The sequence below is a fragment of the Nelumbo lutea genome, chromosome 1 (genome assembly GCF_056320005.1).
Source record: "Nelumbo lutea isolate HS-2025 chromosome 1, American lotus-T2T, whole genome shotgun sequence".
Classification (NCBI taxonomy): domain Eukaryota; kingdom Viridiplantae; phylum Streptophyta; class Magnoliopsida; order Proteales; family Nelumbonaceae; genus Nelumbo; species Nelumbo lutea.
In genome coordinates this window covers 156,329,816-156,354,767 of record NC_142684.1, presented here as the reverse complement: position 1 = coordinate 156,354,767, position 24,952 = coordinate 156,329,816, and the positions used below count along the sequence as shown (strand labels likewise).

Sequence of the window (24,952 nt, the reverse complement as noted above, 5' to 3'; positions counted from 1 at the left end):
GTGATGACATTTATTACTTGATTTACCTTAATGATATACAGTTTTCCAATTAAACGATTTCAACTTCCATATTACTTCTTGGCTAAAGCTTCAAGCATTATTAGAAGCAACAGAGTTTTGTGTAGATGGCTCCTCCAGAGTAGCTTTTGTTTTCTTGCCTTCTTTTTTTCTTTTTTTTTCTTTACTTTGGTTTATGGAATTTTTTGCCTTTCCCTCAGTCTTCTAGGTGTAGGTACTTGTGTTGTTTCCTTCTTCTCTTTGATTAATAAAGTTCTTTGCTGCCTATCAGGAAGAGGAAAAGGTAGACCTGCCATTCTCATGTTGCAGTTGTTTCTTCATTCTTTAATGGCTTGTGGTACTTGTATCAAACCTTAATACAAAACGATCTAATATCAAATGACCCCTGTTAGTAACTCTTAACCATGCCATGCAAACATAGAAGCAAAAAAAAAAAAAAAAAGAAAACAAGACAAGAAGAACTAAAATGGCATAGGTGATTGTCCGAAATCCAGCTTGACAGTGCTGATTGCTGAGCATTCAGGCTATATCTCCCAAGTTATTTGGTGGATTAAATCCAAATTTTGTCACAAAATAGTACTCATATTTTACCAGATATTTGCCAAGTTTCAGCTAAATTGGATAAACACAACTTTGTATCTTGAAATATCTTTGGAGCTATTTTTTTAAAGACTGCAGATTTTGGTCAACAAAATCAAACATTTGACCAGTGGATTCCAAAGTTTGACTTGCCCAAGGTTGTAGAGCCATTGTCTTTCATAAATTCTGGTTAATGCACATTGATTTATGTCTGAGTCTTATTTGAGGTAGGAGGGGTCCAGTTTTCTCCTTTTTCTTTAAAGAATCATTGTAAGGGTAGTTTTGGGAGTTCAATTGATAGATTTTGGTCACAAATAGGAGCACAAGACAAAGACAACCATGATTAATTGTCACAAAAATTTACTATTCCTATTAAAAGCAAATGAAGAGTTGACCTTGGTTGTCTCATGCTCCTATTTGTGACCAAATCATTAGGGCTGACCAAGAAAATCTGATCAAAGGCTGGAGGATTGGTAGATCTGAGGTTTTAGTGACCCATTTGCAATTTGCAGATGACATCATCTTTTGTGAGGATTGTGATGAATTCAGTTTGAGGAATTTGAAAACTCTAGTAGATAATTTCCAATGCATCTCAAAGCTAAATGTCAACTGGGGAAAGAGTTATGTGGCGGGAATTAACATGGAAGAGATTGACATTCAAACATAGGTTGAAATACTAAGCTGTGAGGTAAAAAATTGGCCTCTAGAGTACCTTGTGAAGCCTTTGGGTGGGAACCCAAAGAATGAGAGTTTCTGGAAACCAATCGTGGATAGATTCACCAAAAAGCTTGCCATGTGGAGGAGGAACTACATCTGTATGGAGGGAAGAACTACCTTGATTAAATCCATATTAGCAGACTTGTCCACTTTTAGGATCCCAGCAAAAATAGCTAAACAACTAGAAAAAATAATGAGGGACTTCCTATGGGAGCTAGGAAAGGAAAGACCACTTGGTTAAATGGGAACAGGTTTGTAAACTTAAGGAGTTAGGTGGACTAGGCATAGAGAATTTGTTGAAGAAAAATATAGATCTCTTAAGTAAATGGTTGTGGAGATTTCCTCGTGAGGAAGATAGACTGTGGTGTAGGGTCATTAGAAGCATTCGTGGTATAGCAAACACTTGAATAAAAGAAACAAAAGTCTGATGTGAATTTAGAGAGAAAAAGAAGAAGAATAAACCAAGAACAGAAGAGGAGAAGAGAAAAGAAGAGGAAGAGGAAGAGGAGAAGGAAAAAGGGTGCGGTTAAATGTGTTTGGCCGTCCCACCAGTCTATTTATATTTATGATTTAAAATATTAGTGGAATTCCACTAATACCCCTACTACCTACATAAGAAATAAAAAAACAAATAAATATGGCCTTACTACCATAACTACCATGAAATAACATAAAGATATAAACAGAAAATAAAGTGTGGGACCACACACTAACAATTATCTCTACACTCCCCTCTCAAGTTCGGAATAGATATTAGTCATTCCCAATTTGCGTAAATCTGTCTCCAACTTGGTCTTAGTGACTGCCTTAGTGAAGAGATCAACTAACTGCATATCTGAGACAATATAGGGAAGACACACTTCTTGAGATGCAACTCTCTCTCGGATAAAATGTCGGTCCACTTCAATACGTTTAGTTCTGTCGTGCTGTATTGGATTGTAAGCAATGTTAATGGCAGCTTGATTATCGCAATACAGCATCAAAGGTTTCTCATATTCAACACCCAACCTATCAAGTAAAGATCTCAACCGTAACACTTCTTCCACACCATTAGCCATGGATATATATTCAACTTCATCACTAGAGTGAGCAACAACATTTTGTTTCTTACTCCTCCAGGGAACAAGATTTCCCCCTACAAAGGCACAATACCCAGAGGTAGATCTCCTATCATCAATACATCCAGCCCAATCAGCACCTATGTATACTTATATCTTGATGTGACCATTATTCTTCAAGAGTATGCCTCTCCCTGGGCATCTCTTCAAGTAGGCAAATATCATTTTCACTACAAGAAGGTGGATGGTTCTAGGAGAATGCATGTACTGGTTGACAACACTGACAACATAAGAAATATTTGGCCGTGTTAGGAAAAGATAAAGAAGTTTCCCAACCAACCCCTTATACATAACCCTGTCCTCAAAACACTCTCCACCTTCTGCACTTATCTTATGGTTCAACTAAATGGTTGTGTCACCAGGCTTAACTCCTAACGTCCCAGTTTCTTCCAAGTCAAGAACATACTTTCTTTGGTAGACAAAAATGCCATGCTTAGATTGGGATACCTCAATTCCCAAGAAATAGCGAAGTTCCCCCAAATCTTTCACTTCAGACTCCTAGTGAAGAAGCTGCTTAAGAGAGTCAACCTCACTAATATCACTTCCTATCACTACAATGTCATCTACATAGACAACAAGTAGAGTCAAAGAAGAATCTGCTTTCTTAAAGAACAGAGTGTGGTTTGATTGAGCCTGCATATAACCAAACTTCTCCAAAGCCAGTCTAAATCTATCAAACTAGGCTCTTGGAGACTGCTTCAAACCATATAAAGCCTTCTTCAGCTGGCACACCTTCTTTCATGCTTTTATACTGTAAAAACTAGGGGACAAGTCCATGTACACCTCCTCTTGCAAATCTCCATGAAGGAATGCATTCTTGACATCCATCTAGAATAGTGACCATGAGAAATTTGCAGCAATGGATAATAGGACTTTGATAGTATTCATCTTGGCTACTGGTACAAACGTTTCCAAATAATTTATGCCATAAGTTTGTGTGAATCCTTTTGTAACCAATCTGGCCTTATATCTCTCTATAGAGCCATCAACATTGTATTTCATTGTAAACACCCATTGCATCATTTCACTCAGGTTGGTCAACTAACTTTCATGTATTATTTTTAACAAAAGCATTTATTTCTATAGGATTGTGAAAGACAACCATAGGAAAGGAGCTGGGAGATACAATGAGCAGTGGACGAAGTATAATGACGCTTTCCTTTACGAACTGCAATTGGGAAATCAAGGTTATCTGAAGGATAAGGCTGAGGCTCAACAGTGTTAGGTATATCATCTGCAACAGTGGGCTCAACTATGAAGGTAGTGCCTGGATCTGGAGCTATAGAAGAGAGTGGGGTCGACCTGGACTACTGAGAACTGAAACCAACCTACCTCCATCATTTGTGAAACACCCTCAATTCCCTGCACTTCTAAAAATCCTCTTTACCACACTCCCCCTTAGTAATTGGAATGGGTAACAGAACTTCTAGGGCTGAAATATTTGCCACACGACTCTGCCCCTAAGAAGAAACCCTATGATAGTAGGGTATATCCTCAAAGAATGTGACATCCATAGGCACAAACCGTCTCCTAGAAACAGGCTCATAACAACAATACTCTTTTTGATTTTGTGCATACCCAAGGAAGATACATTTGACAGCTTTGGGAATAAATTTGGAGTGATGAGGTCCAAGGATTTGAACAAAACAAGTGCACCTAAAGGTTTTAAGGGGAAAGGTGAACAGGTCCTTGTTTGGATACAAGAGGTTAAATGGTGTTTTCATGTCTAAAACCCATGAAGGAATTCTGTTAATAAGGTATATAGTTGTACGAATAGCATCCCCCTAAAAATGTATGGGAACATTAGAGTTTAGAATGATGCTTCTGACTACCTCTAGGATGTGTCTGTTCTTTCTCTCAACAACCCCATTTTACTAAGGTGTACGAGGACAGGTGCTCTGATGGATGACCCCATGATCAAGGAAATATGTGGCCAAGGGTTTTGCAAAATATTCCTTGGCATTATTGGACCTGAGAATTTTATGCTAATTCCAAATTGGGTCAATACCATCTGATGGAAAGCCTGGGTTAGAATAGGGACCTCTTCTCAATAAGGTAAACCCATGAGAAAGGAGTATAACCATCAACAAACAATAGGAAGTATTTGTACCCCCCATAGCAGTAATACTACTAATATGATATGGTCCCCAAACATCTGTATGCACAATTTCAAAAGGAACATTACTTATTTTATTGCTCAAAGAATAAGTTGATCTACAATGTTTTGCAAGTTTACATCTTTCACACCTCACACTAGACACTTGGACTGCCTTAAACAAATTAGGAAACAAACTCTTTAAACACCCAAAATATAAATGACCTAATCAATTAGAAACAAATAACCTCCCAATTTCACTGTCCTTCCTCTGTGGATGCTCAAGTAGATAAACTCCATTTGTTTCATGGCCAATTCCAATCACCTTCCTTGTCTCCAGATCTTGAAAAACACAACGATCAAGGAAAAAGGTCATTGAACAGTTCTGATTCTTAGTAATACTACTAATTGAAAGCAGGTTAGCACTAAGCTTAGGAACATGCAGAATTGAGGACAGGGAGATGGCATCAGACAATCTAATGTCTCCTTTGCCAGAAATAGGCACAAGAGAGCCATCAATAATAGATACTTTGTCTCTACCAAAGGTAGACAATAGGTGGTAAACAAGGTGGATAAACTAGTCATATGATGAAAAGCACCCGAATCTATTACCCAGAATGGTCTAGTGTTACCTGGGGATGATGTATGATATGTTGTAGCTCATTTACCTAAGTGACTAAAGGCTGAAGTGGGAGTAGCAGATGCAGTAGATGGTGGCTGAGATGGGGATCTAAAAGTATCAACTTCACTCTCCAATTGTGTCAGGGCAACTCGGACAGCATCTAAGGCATCTAGGGATGTGGTCCTTGTGTTGGAAGAGGATGCACTATCAGTAGTAACTGCCACATTGGCATTTCCTTTCTTATTTTTGAGTCTTACTGGAATAAGATGGGGATAGAACTTCCAACAAGTGTCCCTACTATGTTTCGGCTTCTTATAATGATCACAAAATAAGATGGGGATAGAGCTTCCAACAAGTGCCCTTAGGAACTCAAACACTCCGTTTGTTTCAATCAGTTTGCTATATGTTGTTGCATCCTTCTGACTTTTCCACTCAATTGTCTCCAAGTGATCAATTTCATGCCATAGAGATTTCGAAGTAGCAAAGTAAACCGAGATTGGCTTCTCCCCTTGCTTGAGATTATACACTTCACACTTCAGCTCATAAACCCTAGCAACGTTAAGGGGTTGGGAGTATGTCTCTTTCATATTGTCCCAAATTTCCTTGGTTGTTTTTGTCCATAAGTAGTTTCGGCTAATGTGAGGGCATAGAGTTGCACAGCCAAGTCATCACCAAATAGTTCTCTTGAACCCATTTGGCATGTGATGTGTCTTCCTTGGCTGGCTTCTTTGTATCCCCTGTTAGACAGTTTTTGTATACCCTTAGCATCAATCAGAATGATGTACATTATGAGTTTATTGTAAATGAATAAAGTACATATTTGATTCATGTTCCTTTGGTGTGTTTCTGTGCAATACCCTTAAACTGGACACTTAATGAGACTCGTGTTAGTTTAGAATGTTCACAGCCAGTGGGTTGGTCTGGAAGATCTATCCTGATAAGGCTGACACTGATGTGCCACCAAGTCGGTTGGGGTGGCCTGTCTCAGCCGCCAGGGTGAGACCTAAGGCACGTGCAGTGTAGGATTAATTGAACCTTTGAACCGGACCAGATTTCCAGTATTGCTCTGGACCTTGGAGATTAATGGGCAAAACTGGAAAGTTACACCCGACCCCTAGACTCGATTATGATACTGCACTAGGTGTCGGATTGGGTTGTCTTTGATGTACCAATCAGTGAGATCCTTAGCGGGGGTCAAAACCTGGGTATGTTGGGAGAGTCTGAGAATTCATCGGAGTGGGTGATCATAGTGACAGGATCAGCCCCTTTGTCGGACAAAGGTAATGATCGGGATGCACTCTCTCTGATGGAAATCAAGACTGTTGGCAGCTGATTTCAATCGTTGAGATTTGTTTTGCAAAATATATTTTATTTGAGATATAAAAATATATACTATGGTTTCTAAAATGTTTGCAAAAGGTTTGAATTCCTAGGATCCATATAAGAAGAGAGTGCAACACTGTTCCTTGTAGCCGAGGGAGAGGTCCTCTCTTGTCGGGCAGTGTTTGATCATTATGGGCTGAGAGGTTAAGTGTAAGACCATTGAGGGTAATACCTGATGGGCTAATCTTGCATCTGCCCACAATCCCTGGGTGTTATAAGGTGGCTCGGCCCAGGGACCACTTAGGGTAAGTGTTGGGCCCATAGAGCCCATTGGTTTCAGGGGGTGCACTGTCCATAACAGTGTATTCGGCCAGGCCTTGTAACAAAGGCTGGGCCGAACCCATGTGGCTGATGTGTAGATCAATGTTTGGGTCCCATGCCATACAAGGAAACCCAACTGGGCAGCAGTTTGAAAGGCTAAGTGAGCACATAACCTTAATGGGCTTAAAGCCCATTTCGAACTGGGCTGATTTGATCAGTTAAATAAGGGGTGAATTTTGGGATTGGATTAGCAGATAAGATAGGGTCTTAACCCTATCCACTCAGAGAGTCCAAATCTGAATGTGATTCAGATCTGGAAACCTCCTAATGAGATTAGGAGAAGGCTGATCTAATCTGCAGATAAGGTAAGGGTTTTCCCTTATCACTTTAAAGGGAAGTCTGATCCAAATATGATTTGGATCAGCAACTCCTAATGGGATTAGGAGCTGATCCCTTTAAGGTTATAAAAGAAGGGGCGGCAGCCTTTAGCAGAGATATATTCACATCCTCTTCAGAGCTGAAATCACAGAAGGAAGAATTAAGCAACCCTGCCAAATTCTTTCTTGCCGCCTCACTTGCCAGTTCGATCTCATCTTCAGTGGGAGAAATCAAGATTCGATCTTGACATCAGTTCCTTGTGAAGGGACTGGTGGAAAGTTGTTCTCACGTGCCATCCTGCTATTTCTTGGGAAGGATTAGGTTCTTGGAGAGAACATTGCTGATTCTACTCCATCTTACACTGCGCCATTTTCAGTGGGAGCAGTTTTTGGATCCTTCCTTGGGCGTGAACACCTTCGTTGGGAGATATTATTTCTCCGTATCAGGTATAATCCTCTCCTACTGCTTTTGTTCAGATCTGGTTTGGTTTATGGTTCAAGATTGACATCAGTTCCTTGTGAAGGGACTGGTGGAAAGTTGTTCTCATGTGCCATCCTGCTATTTCTTGGGAAGGATTAGGTTCTTGGAGAGAACATTGCTGATTCTACTCCATCTTACACTGCGCCATTTTCAGTGGGAGCAGTTTTTGGATCCTTCCTTGGGCGTGAACACCTTCGTTGGGAGATATTATTTCTCCGTATCAGGTATAATCCTCTCCTACTGCTTTTGTTCAGATCTGGTTTGGTTTATGGTTCAAGATTGATCCTTGAAAAATATGATTTTTCCAAAATCAGGGAATGCGATTCCCAGTTGAAGGGAGAGAAATTTTTGAAATTTGCCCACCTTATTCCGCAAGTTTTGGGCATCCATACGATGGATCTCCCATCCCTTCATCCCCAATCACATAGCCTAATTTACCTCTACCCCCAATGGCCATCATAGCTGATTGGGCCCATTCCAAGTAATTGGTTCCATCAAACCTAACAGTGGTAATCTGAAAAGAGCTTTCAATCATGTTTCCAGCCCCTAAAAATCCTTCCCCTTGAGTCTTTAACTCATTCCCAGCCTTCTTCGTTTTCTAACAGGTCAAAACTTCAAGAAGGAAACCCAGAACTGCCTTTTTCTATGCAGAGAACCCTAAATAATTGAAAAACAGCCGCCCAGAAATCATTCACAGCCAAGAACAGTCATCCAGAAATCACTCTCAGTCAATATTAATCTTCCAAAAATCATCCACGGTCAAAGACACCACCCAAAAATTATTATCAGTCATAATAACAAGATTTGGAGCCAAAAAACTGATCGTAGGGTTTGAAAACCCTATAGAAAATAACAGGGAAGACAGAAATCTATCAATCACTGCTTCCAGAATGGCTTAAACTGCCTCTAATCAAGGTCGGTTTCAGTAAAAATAGAAACTTTCTCAGAAGAAAACTGCTCGCCACCTTTAACTTCAGTTTAAATTCCTAATCTTGGACTTAACTGTTTTCTCTGATCCTTCCTGGTCACCAGGCAATCTCCAAGGGTCTTACAATCCCTTGGGCAATCTCCAAAGACTCCAGCAACCTCCAAGAATCAGGCGATGATGCAGAACTTCCAGTCCTAAGGAGTTCTCATGCAGCCGGCGAGATCAGGCTCACATGAGTACCCTAATCTGCCCTAGGTCAGCTCCCATACTAACTTGAATAAAGGAAACAAAAGTTTGTTTTCTGATGTGAATTTAGAGAGAAAAAGAAGAAGAATAAACCAAGAACAGAAGAAGAGAAGAGGAAGAGGAGAAAGAAAAAGGGTGTGGTTAATTTTGTTTGGCCTTCCCACCAATCTATTTATATTTATGATTTAAAATATTAGTGGAATTCCACTAATACCCCTGCTGCCTACATAAGAAACAAAAAGAAAAAAACAAATAAATATGGCCTAACAAATAAATATAAACAGAAAATAAAGTGTGGGAACACACACTAACAACTATCTCTACATGAACAATGAATGGGATGCAAAATTAGCTCCTATTGCAACTTCAAACTCTTCCTGGAAAGCAATTTTTGAGGTATTGCCTACCTTTCTTAACTTCATCTGTTTTGGTGTTGGGTGTGGAGATAAGGTCTTATTCTGGGAGGACCTTTGGCTTGGGGACCAACCCCTAAAATTGCAATATCCTGAACTTTATTCCTTGTCAAACCTAAGGGCTCAACCTGCCAGGTTTAGTCTATTTTCAGTAATTGGGTTAAGCTGGGACTTTGGTTTCACAAGGGGTTTGAGAGATTTTGAATGTGATTCCCTACTTCTCCTACTCTCGAATTTGGAGAATGTTTTCTTGGACCAAAATGTCTTGGATAATAGAATCTAGAATGCAGCCCCTGATGGCTTGTTTTCTTGTGCCTCCTTTCTTTACTTACTTACCCATTCTGGGAGTTTGGGGGTGAATTTCCCTGTGAGAGAAATTTGGTGTAAACCAATCCCTCCAAAAGTAGACTCTTTGTTGGAGAGTGCTCCTAGGGAAGGTAAATACCTTCGATATTCTACAGAAACGAAGGCCAAATAAATGCCTATCTCCTCATGTGTGTACTATGTAAAGCTAGCGGTGAGACCCTCCCTCACTTTCTAATCTCCTATTCTTTTGTTTCTTATATTTGGGAACCTATCTCCTCAGTGATTCACTTCAGGATGAAGTTTTGGTTTTTGACAAGGATTAAAACTTGCAAAGCAATTAGGAGTAAGAGAGCTGGAGATTGAGGGAGATTCACTCTTGGTTATATCTTGGACAAAGCAAATAAATTCAGCACCTTGGAAATTCAGATTTATCTTCAGAGAAATTGCAGAGATATGCAATTCAAGTTTTGCTTGGGTAAAGAGGGAAGCAAATGGATTGGCGGATATTCTAGCCAAACAGGGAGCTGAGAGACCCACTCTCTTCTGGGAAATTTTATAATCTGATGTATTTTGTTTACCGCCATGATGGAATGCTTGTACTGAATCAGTAACTTTAATTTAATGAAAACATTTCTTTTGCTGATAAAAAAAAAGAAAATTTACTATTCATAGTAGCTTTCAGACACTATTTACAGTAATTCTTGTAATTGCTATTTATTATAAAATTGTGAATTACTATTTTTAGTCATTGACTTGGGGACTTCCTAACTATAATACTATATGACCAATATGTCTCCTTCATTTTTTGCATATTGTATTTTTCTTGTATAAATACAGTTAAAATTTCTGATTCTTCTCCTATTGTATCTGAAAGGGAGATATTAAACATTCTAACTGTCATACTTAATCTCTTGTTCTTCATGTTCCCTAATTATCCATAGATATATTGTCTATTAGTAGCCTTACTAAATGCCAGCATTGTAAATTAATCTTTTTCCTTGACCATTGGGTGCTTCAAAACTTGGTTATGAGGAGAATGATTAGTCATGGTCGTGTAAGTTAATGGCCTGTTGGCCTCTACCCTCTGGACTTGCTATTTTAGTTGTCTGCCTTGTGGTCTAAGTTAGTTTTAGTAGTCAAAGCCAGAGTACTAGTAAAGCTAAAAAACCTTTTTTGACATTCTAGGCTTGGTCATTTAAATCTTTAGTCTTTAAAAGTTTTGTTTCCTGAATTGTTTAGGTCAATTTCTCCTTTGAACCCTACAAGTTGATTGTTGAAGGAGACTCCAAGCTAGTGGTGGGATGGCTACAGAAGCCAAATACCATTATTTGGACATATAGGGATGAATGGTTAAGCAGTAATATGACAGTGAGTGTAAGGCGGGAAAGGAGGTCAGCTAATGGGATGACTGATTTCCTAGCTAACTAAGCAAGGGGTCAATAGGGATCAGTTATATTGGGCTCAGTTGTAACTCTTTTTGTGTTTCTTTTTCTATTATGAGAGGTGAACCTCACACTTCTCGGGATGCTTGTATTGGTGCATATTATTGTTTTTCTAATATAATTAAAGTTACTTATCAAAAATAAATTCTCCTCTGAGTCCTCAATGTATAGTGTATCAACTTTCCCAACAAATTAGAGCAACTTTCTTGCCTAGTAATAAAAAGTGATTTCCTTTCACTATTGTCCACACCAATGGTTGTAGCCCTATTCTTATTGCTGTGGATGGTATCTGATATTTCATAACTTTTGTGGATGTACATGCTATACATGGTTATTATCTTGAGGGCAAGGGGCAAAGTGCCTAAAAGGCCATTACCCATTGTTGGTCTTGGTCCCATCTATTTGTGGTTTTGGAAGGGGTAGGCTGGATATAGACGTAACCTTTGGCATTTGTTTGGCACAACTCAAACCCATGTTGTCATGCTTGTCAGACAAAGTACCTAATGTTATAAAAATTATTACCAAATGACTTTGGCACAGTATGATAAGCACATTAAAGGTTTTCAAATCTGATAATGGTAAGGAATACTTTGAAGAACAACATGCTTACCTATTAGAGAAGAGTACGTCAGAGCCTATCCTTATACTTTTCAGCAAAATAGAGTAGATAAAAGGAAGATCAACATATTGTTTACTATAAATGTTTCACATGAGTTTTGGGCAAAAAGGCCTCATTGCTGCATGTTTATTAATCAAATGCCATCTAGGGTTTTGACTTTTAAGTTTCATTTATTAACTCTCCACCTTGTCAAACTTCCTTCTTTTATTCTTCTCAAAGGCTTTGACTATGTTTGTTTTGTTTATATCTTAGGCTCTAATTGTTCTAAAGTTGATCCAAAAACTAGTCAAAATATCTTCTTGTGCTGTTCCTGGTGCAAACAAAGAAATAAAAAAAAAAAAAAAATCCATAGAGAAAGAAATGAGTTTTCTTCTGATTCCCTTACCAGTGGCAATTTCATATTTTTGGGTAATCAGAAATTTGTTTTTTTTTTCTTTTGAGTTCTTTCAAGAGCATTTTCTGGTTCATTAGTGTTGTAGAGGTAGAGCTAATTGTTTTAAAAGGATAACAATAGTCTAAAGAGTTTTATTGGAGTCTATTTCATGTCACTTTCTTTCAAACTATTTTTTAGGGGTTAAAGCTTTGGTCCATTTTGTATTTTGTTGGTGTCATTAGATAGGTTATTATCTGTCCAATGATTCGAAGATCTTGTAAATCTTACATGTTTGAGAGAGCTAAGGTTATTTTAGGAGTTGGGGCCCACATTTGAGTGTTCCTATGAGTTAGGGGTGGGTTTACCTTAGTTTTAATGCAATTAGGACTTAGTTCTGGTCAATTTGCTAATCCAAATTGGGTCTGTAAAAAGCAACCTAAGCCTTTATGTTTGAACCTATAAAATTTGGTCATAATTGAAATTTAAAAGATGAACAAATATTTGGTTTAGAAAACTCTTGTTGTAGGTATCTGTCTCTCTTGTCTCTTCTTCTAGGTAATCAGTTTTTGCATTATGTTCTAACAGCGAGAGTTCTCCTTCTTCCTGATCCTACAGTGCTTTATTTTCTGGAATTTAATACCCTGTTCGTTCTTTAATGGACAACAATCTCTCTACTTGTTTTTCCATCTCTATCCTTGATCATTAATCAGCTATGTTACTTTCCTTCACCCTACAAAGCCCACTACCAGATCTGAAAGTTGTAGGTTTTCTGACCTGTCAGTCATCAATTCCTCTACTCAAAAGAGCTAAAAGTAAATTGATCTTCTGTCTGAGAATCATTTCATTACCATGGATGTTTTTTTTTTTTTGAGTCCAACCCCTATCTTATGCCTCTCTTCATGGGCAAACTAATATAGAAGAAAGGCTTCTCCCTCAGCCTTGTTCTTGAGTCTAAAAGTCTGTATTTTACTTCTTCATTAAGCTAGTGAAAGAACTTCAATTTTATTATAGAAAATCTAAGCAGGGAAAGGGAGTTATCACCATTACTGAACCCCTACTCTTTTCCAAATTCCAATCTTCCAATGATTTGAACATTCTTATTATTCATAGAAAAGGAACTTGAAATTGTATTTTACATTCCATATCCCATTTTGTGTCCTGTTCTACTTTATCTCCTTTATGTCATGACTTCGTTTTTGCTATTTCTTTTTTGTTTGTTCCTCAGAAGTTATTTCTAAACTTTAGTGGTGGCTACAATTGGTGGTAGAGATGAATACATTAGTAAAAATAAGACTTGGACACTAGTAGATTTGGCAAAAGGGAGGAATCAGTGGGGCGTAAATGAGTATTCACCTTGAAGCACAAGGCTGATGGTTTTTGTTTAAGGGGTGTAAGACTAAAGAAACAGTTAATTGATCAGACTAAGACTTTTGCTTCTATTGCCAAGATGAATTCTGTCTTTCTCTCTGTTGTAGTCAACCCTTCTTGGTCTCTTTTCAAACTTGATGTAAAGAAAATATTCCTTCATGAAAACCTCTATGAGGAGGTATATATGTTACCACCATTTTTTTAACACTAATATACCACCTCCAAGATTCAGTATATCAAGTGATGCCAGGAAAGTTTGTAATTTATGTTAAAGCATTCTCCAAGAGCCTGATTTGATGGGTTTGACCAATGTCACACGGACACAAGATGGGAATCAAAATCCAACATGTGTCCGAGAGTCCTAACTTGACATTTTATTACCTATAAACAAATATAATTGTTAATAATGTTTTATAGGAAAAATGGCATCCATTGTGTAAACTAGTTGTTCATTTATGTCAAAAAAAAGGAAAGAAAGGAAAATATCATGTAGAGTTGCCCTTCAAGAATCCATGAAATGTTGGAATCTAACACATCTGACGAGGGCACTTCATCCATTTAGAAGACTCTGTGGAACACTAAGTTATAGTTAACTGATATCTTTATCAAATAGAATAAAGAATGGTTTATGTACAAGCCTGCAAATCAGCCTCAATTTGGCTGGCATTTTCCACCTAACCCAGTCTTTTCAAAATACATTTCAGTTCCCAACCATCCCCAAAATACGTGAGTCCTTTCCCTTTGATTAGATAGTGCTTGTCATGGTGTTTGATGATCTATGTATCCAAGTATGTTTAATTTCCATTTCTATTGTCAAGGCATTTATCTCCTTGTATGTTCTTGCAGTACCATGAGCCTCAACTATTTTACCTTAGCCAACCTACTATTACTCTTGAGTTACTTTCCACCATCAAAAAGCTAATATTGAGAGATCTCACCAACCACAGCCCTTGAACCACCTCTAGCAGTTCCACTCTTATTGAGCTTCCATGACCTATGGATCTTAATTACACGTTGAAAAGCTAATATTGCTCAAACTGCAACCTTCAAAAACTAGTTTAATTAGATTAGGACTAAGGTGGATGTCATTGCCAAATATCCAAACTTCTAGCTGAAGAATTGGATTTTAATAAAGTTTCATCACTGATCGAAAAGAAGATTTTGATGTTAGAGAATATCAACCTATTCAAGGACCTCACCTAACAGCTTAAGCTTTTAGGTTGAATGGTTCTTTGAGATGGTATCAGAGCCACTTTGACCAAGTGGTCCAGTGTTCGATCCTCGTTACCCCCATTATAATTAAATAAGTTTCAGCACAAGGTATGGGTGGGCCTGTGCTTGTTCACGCTTCAAGCCCAATGGGATTTCATGTGAAGGGGCGTCTTAGAGAATATCAACCTATTCAAGGACCTCATCTAATAGCTTAAGCTTTTAGGTTGAATGGTTCTTTGAGAGATGTGATTTGAGGATTGTGGGAAGAATTGTTTGGTATTAGAGGATTGTGGGATGATGTGCCTTGAGTATTAGGAGATTTTAATGTGATTAGGTTAACCCAAGAGACAAATAAAGAAAGGCAGATAGTTACCATTAGTATAAGAAAGTTCAATCAATTCATTGACATGAATGAGCTGAAGGAGATTCCTACCATTGAAGCTAGATTTACATGGTCAATTTGCCTAGGCTTACTTCTGATCATTGGCCAATTTGCCTAAGCCATGAGACTTAGGTTGGAGGCCTAACACCATTCAGATTCGAAAATGTGGCTTACTCACCCTAGGTTTGTAAAGGTGGTGAAGGATCGGTGGAGGCAGCATTTTGGTGACTTCAAATGGGAAGGAGTAAAATTTCAGAAGAAATTGCAAATGTACAATGCTAAACTGAAAGTGTGGAATAGGGAGCATTTTGGGAGGCTAGAAGAGGAGGATTTAGTTTAAAAATATTGAGGAACTAGATGAGAAAGAGACTCAAGGGTAATTATAGGAAGAAGAAAAATAATTGAGATGGAGCTTGAGAAAGGAATTAGAAGGAATCCTATATAAGGAAGAGGTGTCATGGGGGCACTTTATCAAGCTATTTTTTGCTATGGACAGATGTAAGGCTCTAGGACCTTATGAGCTTACAGTGGCACTTTATCAAGATTTTTGGGAACTTTTGAAGGATGATTTGATCTGGGTGTTTAATTAATTCCTTGATATAGGAAGAATAAATCCTAGAGTGAATGTGACTTTCATTGCCTTGGTTCCTAAAAAACCGAACCTGTTCTTCCAAAAGATTTTAGACCAATTTGCTTGGCAACAACTTGCATAAGATTATTGCAAAGATCCTCTCTCTTTGAAGATAAAACTTGTGCTTCCATCTATTGTTACTCACTTTCAAGGGGCTTTTGTTCAAAAAAGGCAAATCACTACACAAATTCTTATTGCTAATGAAAGTGTAGAAGATTTGAGAAGGAATGGGGGGACGAGTTTGATCTGTAAACTAGATTTGGAAGAAGCATATGACTTAGTTAATTGAAGTGTCAAGGAGTTGGACTTTTGGAGAAAAGGTGGTGCAAATAGACTAGATGTTGCATAACAACTTGTCATTACTTTATCATGGTGAATGGGGTAGTTAGAGATTTCTTTCCTACTACAACGAGGCTTAGGCATGGGGTTCCACTCTCTCGATTCTTGTTCACTCCAGTAGCGGATGTCATTAGCAGTATGATACTTGGAGCATATAGAGTGCAGCTGATAATAAGTTGGAGAGATGGAAAGGAGGAAGTTGTATTTGACTCATCTCCAATTTGCTGATGACATTATTCTTTTTAGTGAAGTGGGGCCTCATTAGGTGGTGGAATCTAAAGTTGTTGGGGATTGGTTTAGATGATAGGGTGGTTAGGCAGTTGGCAAACAGGCTCGGGTGTTCAATGACTAGATGATCGATGGTTTATTTAGGTCTCCCTCTAGGTGCAAACCTGAGAGAAAATAGATTTCAGAACCCCGTGGTAGAGAAATTAGCCATTCAGAAGAGGAATACATCTCTCTTGGAGGAAGAATTACACTTAAAAAATCTACTTTGATCAGGCTTTCCAAGGTAATGACTCTCTGCAAAAGAGCCTAAATGCTACCTTTATTACTTTAATTCCGAAGGTTGAAGAGACTACAAACATAAAAGACTTCAGACCTATAAGCCTCTTGAATAGCTTCTACAAAATCTTGTCCAAAGTGTCGACTGAGAGAATGAAGGGAGTTCTGAATAGTGTGATCTCAAGTAATTAGAGTGCCTTTGTTCTGGGGAGGCAAATGCTTGATTTGATTCACTGCAGGTTTTTTTTTTTTTTTGAGAGCACTAGAGGGTTAAGGCAGGGTGACCCTCTCTCTTCCCTTCTGTTCATCTGCCTTATGGAAATCCTTACCCAATTTTCTGGAAGGGCAGCTGAGGCTGGGCTCTGGGAAGGTTTTTCTATTGCTCAGAGAGAGGAAAAAGTTAACATTCTGCAGTTTGCAGATGACACTCTGTTTTTATTGGTTTGAAGTGGTCTCGGACCTAAAGGTAAACTTGGGCAAGAGCATGATCATTCCTGCGGGTCAAGTTGCTAATTTAGAGGACCATGCTGAAGTCTTGGCTTGCAGAGTGGATACCCTCCCTGTAAAATATTTGGGTCTCCCTCTGGGGGCAAAGTGTACATTTGCTTCTTTGTGGGACCCTGTGATTGAAAGAGATGTGAATCAGTCTTCTAATATCAGATTTAAAACAGTAATTAACAGTGCAAATCAGATCTGAATAATAGTGCAAGAGCTGTGTATGTCGAAGAGGAGAGGTAAGAGAAGAAGAAGTCGAATAATACACCCTTCTCCTCTAACCTTATTTTATTAATCTCTAATAATTACTGATGACAAGTATGCCCTTAAGTGGGTGGCCAGCTTGGCAATTACATAAAGAAAAAAAAAAAGAACAAATAACAGGCCCATTAAGTGAGACCCATCAACATAAAATAAAAGATAAAAAAGGATATCACACAAGCAGTTGTTAGGGCCCATTCGGCCCAGTCTCTTTACACCCCCTCAAGCTGAGCATAGGTGTCAATCATGCCCAGCTTGCTTATATAGTGTGTCAAATTTCCTTTGGGAACTCCCTTGGTCAAGATATCAGCCAGTTGCTCATCTGATGTGATAAATGGCAAACACACTTCTCTTGAAGAGACTCTTTCCCTTATGAAATGCCTATCAACCTCAATGTGCTTAGTTCTGTCATGTTGAACAGGATTATGTGCAATGTTGATAGCAGCTTGGTTGTCACAATAGAGCATCATTGGTTTCTCGTAGTCCACCCCCAATTCCTCTAGAAGGGATCGTAGCCATAGTAGTTCTGACACACTATGAGCCATTGCCCTGTATTCTGCTTCGGCTAAGGATCTTGCAACTACTAAATGTTTCTTACTTCTCCAAGACACAATATTCCCAGCAACCAGAGCACAATAACGAGATGTGGACCTCCTGTCATCAATACATCCTGCCCAATCTGCATCAGTAAAGGCTTCCAGCTTCATGTGACCATGCTTAGCAAACAAAATACCTTTCCCTGGAGTACCTTTCAAGTAGCACAAAACCCTTTTTGCAGCAGCTAGATGAGTGTCTCTGGGAAAGTGCATAAACTGACTAATAACACTTACTGCATAGGAAATATCTGGCCAAGTCATGCAAAGGTATAACAACCTCCCAAGCAGTCTCTAAAACACTCCCTTATCAGACAAAGGCTCACCATCTGTGGCAGAAAGCTTATGATTAGGATCAATGGGAGTGGAGATAGTCTTAGCTCCAAGTTTACCCGTTTTAGCAAGAAAATCAAGGACATATTTGCGCTGAGATATGAAGATACCTTCCTTAGACCGAGCAACTTCAATACCCAAGAAATACCGAAGATCTCCTAAGTCTTTGATTTCAAATTCAGAGTTGAGAAATCCTTTTAGTTTACTGGCCTCTTCAATGTCATTACTCGTGACCACAATATCATCAACATAAACAATCAAGAAGGTCACCAGAGTGTTATTTCTCTTCAAGAACAATGTATGATCAAATTGTGTTTGGATGTAGCCAAAGGAGACAAGAGCAGCCTGAAATCTCTCAAACCAAACCTGAGGAGATTGTTTGAGACCATAAATTGGTTTGTGTAGTTTACACACCTTGCCTTTCATTTCTTTCCCATACACCCCTAGAGGTAGAGATATATAGACATCTTCATGCAGATCCCCAATCAAAAAGGCATTTTTAACATCAAACTGGTGTAGGGGCCATGTTAGACAGTTTTTTGTATGCCCTTAGCTTCAATCAAAATGTACTTTATGAGTTTATTGTAAATGAATAAAAGTGCATATTTGATTCATGTTCACTTGGTATGTTTCTATGTAATACCCTTAAACTGGACACTTAATGAGACTCGTGTTAGTTTAGAATGTTCACAACCAGTGGATCGGTCTGGGGAGACCTATCCTGACAAGGCTGACACTGTGGTGCCACCAAGTCGGTTGGGGTGGCTTGTCTCAGCTACCAGGGTGAGACCCTAGGCACATACAGTGTGGGATTAATTGAATCTTTGAACTGGACCAGATTTTCAATATTGCCCTGGACCTTGGAGATTGATGGGCAAAACTGGAAAGTTACACCCGACCCCTAAACTCGATTATGATACTGCACTAGGTGTCGGATTGGGCTGTCTTTGATGTACCAATCAGTGAGATCCTTAGCAGGGGTCAAAACCTGGGTATGTTGGGACAGTCTGAGAATTCATCGGAGTGGGTGATCATAGTGACAGGATCAGCCCCTTTGTCGGACAAAGGTAATGATCGGGGATGCACTCTCACTGATGGAAACCAAGACTGCCGGCAGCCGATTTCAATCATTGAAATTTGTTTTGCAAAATATATTTTATATGAGATATAAAAGTATATAAATTATGGTTTCGAAATGATTTGCAAAAGGTTTTAATTCCCAGGATCCATACTTGAGAGAGTGCAACACTGTTCCTTGCAGCCGAGGGAGAGGTCCTCTCTTGTCAGGCAGTGTATAATCATTATGGGCTGAGAGGTTAAGTGTAAGACCATTGAGGATAATACCTGATGAGCTAATCATGCATCTGCCCACAGCCCTGGGTGTTACAAGGTGGCTTGGCCCAGGGACCACTTAGGGTAAGTGTTGGGCCCATAGAGCCCATCTGATGGGTTTCAGGGGGTGCACTGTCCATAACAGTATATTCGGCCAGGCCTTGTAACAAAGGCTAGGCTGAACCCATGTGGCTGATGTGTAGATCAATGTTTGGGTCCCACGCCATACAAGGAAGCCCAACTGGGCAGCAGTTTGGAAGGCTTAATGAATACATAACCCTAAATGGGCCTTAAGCCCATTTTGAACTAGGCTAATTTGATTAGTCTTTAAGGGGCGAATTCTGAGATAAGATCAGCTGATAGGATTGGCCCCACACCCTATCCACTCAGAGAGTCCAAGATCTAAATGAGATTTAGATTTGGAAACTTCCTAATTAGATTAGGAGCTGGTTGATCTAATCCACAGATAAGATAAGGATTATCCCTTATCTTAAAGGGACTTCTAATCCAGATATGATTTGGGTTAGCAACTCCTAATGGGATTAGGAGCTGATCCCTTTAAGTCTATAAAAGGAAGAGGGGGCGGCAGCCTTTAGACATCCAACACAACAGACAACCAGTCGTCTTGTCTTCAGAGCTGAGATCACAGAGGAGAGAATTCTGCACCCTGCAAATTCTCTCTTGCCACCTCCTTCCTGCAGCCGCCGCCTATAGCAGTTCGATCTCCATTGCTTGGGAGAAATCAAGATTGGATCTTGATTCCAATCTTTTGGAGAAAAGATTGGTAGGAGTTGTATTCACAAGCCATCCAGGTGATTCTTGGGAAGAATCAAGTTCTTAGGAAGGACACTGTTGATTCTGCTCCACCTTGCACTGTGCCATCTTCAGTGAGAGCAGATTTTGGTTTCTACCTTGGGCGTGAACACCTCCATTGAGAGATATTATTTCTCTGTATCAGGTATTATCTCTCTCTCCTCCTTTTGGTTCAGATCTGGTTCAGTTTATGGTTCAAGAATGATCCTTGAAAATATGATTTTCTAAATAGGGAATTCGATTCCCAGTTGAAGGGAAAGAAAAATTTTCGAAATTCCCCCCCTTTATTCCGCAATCTTGGGCGTCCATATGATGGATTTCCTATCCCTTTAGGCCAATCAAAGGTAGTTGCTAGAGAAAGCAAGACCCAAATTGAAGTCATCTTAGCTACAGGAGCAAATGTCTCAAGATAGTCAATGCCATACATTTGGGTGTAGCCCTTGGCAACCAACCTAGCCTTATACCTTCAATCAAGTCACCAGAGTGATATTTAATGGTAAACACCCATTTACACCCCATTGGTTCCTTCCCTTCTGGCAAGTCCACAATATCCCAAGTATGGTTCTTATATAATGCTTCAAATTCAGTCATCATAGCATCCCTCCATTTAGGTTGAGATAATGCTTCTGGTACAGACCTGGGTATCACATGTGAAGAAACAGAAGCAAGAAAGGAGTAGTAGGAAGGAGAGAGAAGGTTGTAAGATAAATGTTTGGAAATGCAATGGGTTGTACTCTTTCGCTTGCCCTTGCGAAGAGCAATAGGAAGATCAAGGTCAGGGACAGTCGAAGTTGGGTCAGTAGAGGGCTAACTTGTTTCCTCAGGAACTATGGGAGTGGCAAGATGCTCTTCTGAAGGAGTGGAAACAACCTATCATATGTTTGAATCTCCGCCTTTGGTAACACCTTTGGAGAGTAGGAACAGAAGCAAGAGGAGGATCAGGGGTGGGTCCAGTGGAAGAGGTGGACACCCCATGATCAGACTCACAAGGGATGGGAAGAGGAACAGTTGGAGACATAGCAAAGGGTTTATCAGATGTCTCCCCCTCAGGAGGAATACTAAAGAAAGGAGTCAACTCTGCAAAGGTGACATCCCGAGATACAAAGCGGGTGCCACGAACTGGATCAAAACAACAATAACCCTTTCGTGTAGAGGCATATCCCAGAAGCACACACTTATGAGCCTTAGGTTCAAATTTATGCCTTTGGTGACTATGAATATGCACATAACAAGTACTCCCAAAGACACGGAGAGGGAGAGAAAAGAGATCCTCATCCGGGAAGAGAAGACTAAAGTGGGTTTTAAAGCCAAGAACCCTGGAGGGCATACGGTTGATCAGGTAGGTAGCAGTATAAACAGCATCTCCCCAAAACCTTACAGGAACATGGGATGCAAATAAAAAGGATCTGGCAACCTCAACCACATGTCTGTTCTTTCTTTCTGCCACCCCGTTTTGTTGTGGAGTGTAGGAACAAGAACTTTGATGAATAACCCCAAAAGTTTCAAGATAGGTGGAGATGGTTTTCCCAAAATACTCCTTAGCATTGTCAGAACGGAATATTTTGATACGGGTATTAAATTGGGTGAGGATGAGTTCATGAAAATTTTTCACAATAATGGGTACTTCATCCCAGGATTTCATGAGATAAATCCAAGTATAACGGGAATAGTCATCAATAAAAAGAATAAAATACCTATAGCCCCCCATGGTTGGCATGTGATATGGCCCCCACACATCAGAGTGAACAATATGGAAAGGAGAAACAGATGTTTTATTACTGATTGAATAGGAATGTCTACAATGCTTTGCTAGCTCACATGACTCACAATGAAGACTAGATAAAGACACTCCTTTAAACATATCTAGGAACAGATGACTCAAAGCAGAAAAAGACAAATGACCAAACCGAAAATGACATAACAAAATCTTGTTAACAAACTCTGACACAACTGACTCTAAAGCAACTCCATGAGGTGGTCCCAAGGCATGATCTGGTGTGTCCAACAGGCATATTCCGTTCGCCTCATGGCCACTCTCAATCGTCCTCTGAGACTGCAGGTCCTGAAAAACACAATGAGTGGGAAAAAAGGTTATGTTGTAGTTCTTGGACTTTGTTAAGCTACTAACAGATAAATGGATTGTGTTAAGCTTAGGAACATGGAGAACAAAAGATAAGAATAGGGTGTCAGAGGTCTTTATATCTCCTTTACCAAAGATGGGGGCAAAGATGGGGGCAAGTGACCCATCGGCAAGGGATATTTTCTCTTTCCCAGAGAGGAGATGATATGAACAAAAAAGGTTAGATAGGCTGGTCGTATGGTTTGATGCACCGGAATCTATAATCCAAGGGAGTTTATGATTACCTGAAACAGAAGCATGATTTGCTTAGGCATATGTACCTGAGTGAGCAAAAGCCGATGAAGAGGATGTACTGTTAGAAGGGTGGGCAGAAGAAACTGTAGCTTCCAGATGATTTAGGAGCCTCCCATACTTCTCAAAGTCTAACTTCATTGCAGCCAACTGCTCAATGGTTGATGTTTTCTCACTCTCCCCACTTCCCCCTTCAGGTACTGTAGCAGCATTAGCAGTCTTGAGTTTTCCTGCTTGATTGCCCTTCTTAGGATTGTTCTTAAACCTCTCAAGGAGTAGTCCAGGGTGAAGTTTCCAGTAGGTGTCCTTGGTATGCCGTGGTTTCTTGCAATATTCACACACCTGCTCCCCCTTTTCAGTAGGCCCCTTAGATTTCATTCCCGCATGTGCAAAGTGCTCTGTAAGTGGATTCTGCAACTGAACTTGTCGTCTACTTTCCTCACTAATCATCTCTGGCCAAAATATTCTATCTAATAATATCAAACTCTGGGTTGAGTCCAGTGAGAAACTCAAATACCCTATTTCTCTCCACCAGCTTTCTGTACATTTTAGCATCCTTTTTACTCTCCCATACCACAGTTTCCATAACATCAATTTCCTGCCATAGGGATTTTAGGATGGAGTAGTAGATTGCTACACTCTTCTCCCCCTGTCTCAAGTTCTTCACATCACTTTTCAATTTGTACGCTTAGGCTATATTCAGTTTCTGTGAATAAGTCTCAGTTATACTGTCCCATATCTCCTTAGCAGAAAACATCCAGAGATAGTGCTGGCTTATATGAGGTTGCATAGAGTTAACTAACCATCCTATAATAGTATAGTTCTCTTGCATCCATCTCTCAAATTCAGGATCTGTCTCTTCGGGTTTCACCTTACTGCCTGTGAGATACCCAAGTTTACCTCTACTACAAACATAAATTTTTATAGACTGTGCCCAGGCAAGATAGTTCGTCCCATCTGAAAGAATGGTAGGATCCATCTAATGGACGCCAAAAAGGTTGCGGAATGGGTGGGCGAATTTCAAAAATTTCCTACCTTCTCCCAACTGGGAATCATATTCCCTAAGTTTAGAATACAATATTCAAGGATCCTACTTGAACCATAATCAAACCAGATCTGTACCAAAAGATAAATGGGAGGAATATACCTGATCCGGAGAAACAGTATCTCCCAAAGTTGGTGTTCACGCCCAAAGAATGCTCCAAGATCCGTTCCTGCTGAAGATGACACAGTTGTGGATGGAACAGAACCAGCAGGGTGCGTCCTACACACTGGATCCTTCACAAGAATCCTCAGGAAACACTAAACACTGAATCCTTTTAGTCTTTGTTGCAAGACTAATGTCAAGAACAGATTTCTTGACGTTCTTTTCTGCAAAAATCTAATCTTGCAAAAACAGATGGCGGCGGCAGGAGGAGAACTCTAAAGGCGAAAAGGCTGAATTGCCTTTTTTTCTTTTCTGGAGTATGAATGAGATCCTATCTCTCTTCAAGGTGGTTCGAAAACTGATATTTTTCTTTCTTGGTTAGGGTTTCTCCTCCTTTCTTCTTGATTAAGAATCCTCCTAATTAGGAGTTATCCCAATCCAAATCAGTATTTGGATAGGGGATAATCTTAATCCCATCTGCAGATAAAGTTAGCTTACTCCTGATCTTATCAGGAGGTTACCAGATTCAAGTCTAATTTGAATTTGGTCTCCAAGAGTGGATAAGGCTAAAGGCCCAATCCTTTTACTAACATTAATCTCAGATTCGCCCCAAGGATGGGTGATCATATCAGCCCACCTCGAAATGGGCTTCTGGCCCATTAAGTGTTCAGTGTCTAATTACTTTCCAATCTGCTGCCCAGTTGGGCTTCTTTGTATGGCGTGGGACCCAAGCATTGATCTACACACCAGCCACATGGGTTCGGCCCAGCCTTTAATACAAGGCCCGGCCGAATTCACTGAAAAACTCAATGAACCCCTTGAGTCCATCATATGGACCCTATGGGCCCAACACTTACATTAAGTGGTCCCTAGGCCAAGCCATCTTATAAAAACCCAAGGACTATGGGCAGGTGCAAGATTAGCCCATCAGGTATTATCCTCAATGGTCTTACACTTAACCTCTCAGCCCTTAATGATCAAGCACTGCCCGACAAGAGAGGACCTCTCCCTCGGCTGCAAGGAACAGTGCCGCTCTCTCCTCTCACATGGATCCCGGGAATTAAAACCATTTGCAAACAATTCGAAATCGTACATATATATATAAATATATTAATTTTGCAAAACAAAATTCCAACGATTGAAATCAACTGCCGGCAGTTTGGTTTCCATCAGAGAGAGTGCATTCCCGATCA

General features: G+C 39.7%; 1 protein-coding gene across 5 annotated transcripts in view; it reads left to right on the top strand.

The window, feature by feature from the left end:
• LOC148878577 (RNI-like superfamily protein) overlaps positions 1-24,952 on the top strand; it is a 113,648-nt gene that overhangs the window by 60,585 nt on the left and 28,111 nt on the right. The gene's annotated exons all lie outside the window — the stretch shown is intronic.